Source organism: Pan troglodytes, chromosome 2 (assembly GCF_028858775.2).
Source record: "Pan troglodytes isolate AG18354 chromosome 2, NHGRI_mPanTro3-v2.0_pri, whole genome shotgun sequence".
Classification (NCBI taxonomy): Eukaryota; Metazoa; Chordata; class Mammalia; order Primates; family Hominidae; genus Pan; species Pan troglodytes.
This window is the reverse complement of record NC_086015.1, coordinates 137,666,260-137,668,656: the sequence shown is the minus strand read 5'-3', so window position 1 is coordinate 137,668,656 and position 2,397 is coordinate 137,666,260.

The window sequence follows — 2,397 nt, the reverse complement described above, 5'->3', positions numbered from 1 at the left end:
GCTTCACCATGAGTCTCACTCACCCCAGGGAATCTTGGAAACACTGAGGGAGGCTGTGAGAAAGGTTGGGATGAAGCACGGTGTCAGAGGCGGCCGCAGTGAAACTCCCGCTTGCTCATCGCTGTGGATGACCAGAAGTGGCTGTGCGTCCAGACCCGTCTACCCACTTAACCACCAGCCTGCAAAGTCAGGCCTGATGCAGCTGGAGCAGCTCAGTGGAGGCAGGGAAGCAACCACAGGTCTCGGGTCAGAGAGGCTGCTCCATCCCTCACATCCCCGGGATGGTGCTTTCACCATCCTGTTTTTCTCTTATCCCAGGCATCTTTGCCTGGGAAAGTCCTTTAGAAATCCACAGCTGGCTTTTCCCAGAAGGCTGCCTGCAGGCACTCAGCAGTAAAGGGCTCTGTGTTCCAGCTAGAGTGGGCAGCCCCAGCTTTGACCTGGGTGCAATGCAGCCTGTGGGCTTCCCAGGATGCTCCCACAGGCGTCAGGGACTTGCGAACCTACTGGCCAAAGTATGGTCCCTGGAGCATCATATGGGACTACTGTACATGACTGACACCTGGAGGAAGGCTAATGTAGGCCAGCCCCCTCATTTCACAAATGGGTAAACTGAGGCCTAGGTCACACTGGCAGTGAAAGTGTGAGCTGGACCTGAAAGAAGGCCTTGTCTTTCCAAGGTGGGAGGTCTCCCTGTGAGCTTACTGAGGGAGGAGTCTCTGTCTTATCACCTCTATGTAGTCTCCAGTGCCAGCACCCAGCCTTGCTGAGAGATGAGTTTTAAGGGCCTGCCTCAGAGAGAGCTTAGAGGGGGCCCCCGAAAGAAGGAAAAGGTAAAAGGGAGGCTTTGCCATAGAAGGAAGGCTGCTTTAGGCTCTTCTCAGACAAAGTAAGCTATTCCTCTGAAACCCCAAGCAGGAGCTAATCAAGGACATTCCTTAACTTGAACTATTGTTTGTTTGTTTTTGGGGCAGTGGTTCACTCTGTCACCCAGGCTGGAGTGCAGTGGCACTATCATGGCTCACTGTAGCCTTGACCTCCCAGGCTCAAACGATCCTCCCACCTCAGCCTCCTGAGCAACGGGGACTACAGGCACGTGCCACCATGCCTGGCTAAATTTTTTATTATTTTTTTGTAGAGATGGGGCCTCACTATGTAGCCCAGGCTGGTCTCAAACTCCTGGGCTCAAAGACCCGTCCACCTCGTCCTCCCAAAGTGCGGGGATTATAGGTGTGAGCCACTGCACCTGGCTTTAACCTGAACTCTTAACAGACTAGACAAGCAACTCACACCAAGAGCTATCCATACTTAAGCAAGAGAGTAAAATGGGACAGAGCACATATATATACAAATATGATGAGCCAGGTGCGGCGGCTCACGTCTGTAATCCCAGCACTTTGGGAGGCCAAGGTGGACAGATCACCTGAGGCCAGGAGTTTGAGACTAGCCTGACCAATATGGTGAAACACCGTCTGTACTAAAAATACAAAAATTAGCTGGGTGTGGTGGTGTACACCTGTAATCCCAGCTACTCGGGAGGCTGAGGCAGGAGAATCTCTTGAACCTGGGAGATGGAGGTTGCAGTGAGCCAAGATCACACCATTGCACTCCAGACTGGGCAACAAGAGCGAAACTCTGTCTCAAAAAAAAAAATAATGATGTACAGCTTAAATTTTCTTTCATTGTCTTTAAAATACACACACACACACACAAACACACACACACGCACACAGAGGTTTCTTTATATTTGGGAAATTTTTTTATACTCTCTGGTGGGTAAAACAAATTAATGATGTTATATTTCATTATTGCAAATAACTTTGGAAGAGAGGATTGATCCTTGATCGCTGGTGTGGTGTTTTCAGAAAATCTTTCCGTTTTCTTAACTGACAGCTCTGTCTCTCCCCAGAGAGCAGGGAATGGGCAAGGCCCCAGGAAGGAAGCACCTGCCCTCACACCGAAAGGAATGTCTCAGCACTGCCCGGTGTGCATCTGCTTCCTTGCCGTCCCTCCTGCCATTACTACACTTCTTACTATGGCAGAGGGCCTACTGTCCCTGAGTGCTCAGTGCCAGGCCCAGGATCTTCAAGAGACAGCGTGAGAAGGCATGCAGCATAGCAGGGTGGATAGCCGGGTGGAACCGTGAGGCCCTCAGATGGGATGTGGGAAGCCTGGGAGTAGCAATGGGCATTGAGTTACCTAGGGAAGATGGAAATAAGAAATATAGGCAAGAAGAGAAAGAAATTAGCATTTTTTGAGCACCTACTAAGTGCCAGGCAATATACAACAAGAGGAATCAATTACATGGGGCCCGGTAATTTACCAGGCACTTTCCTACAATCTCTCTCCCTCTCTCTGTCCCATTTTCCATAACGCTTTTCACCTCTGAGTGTCAGA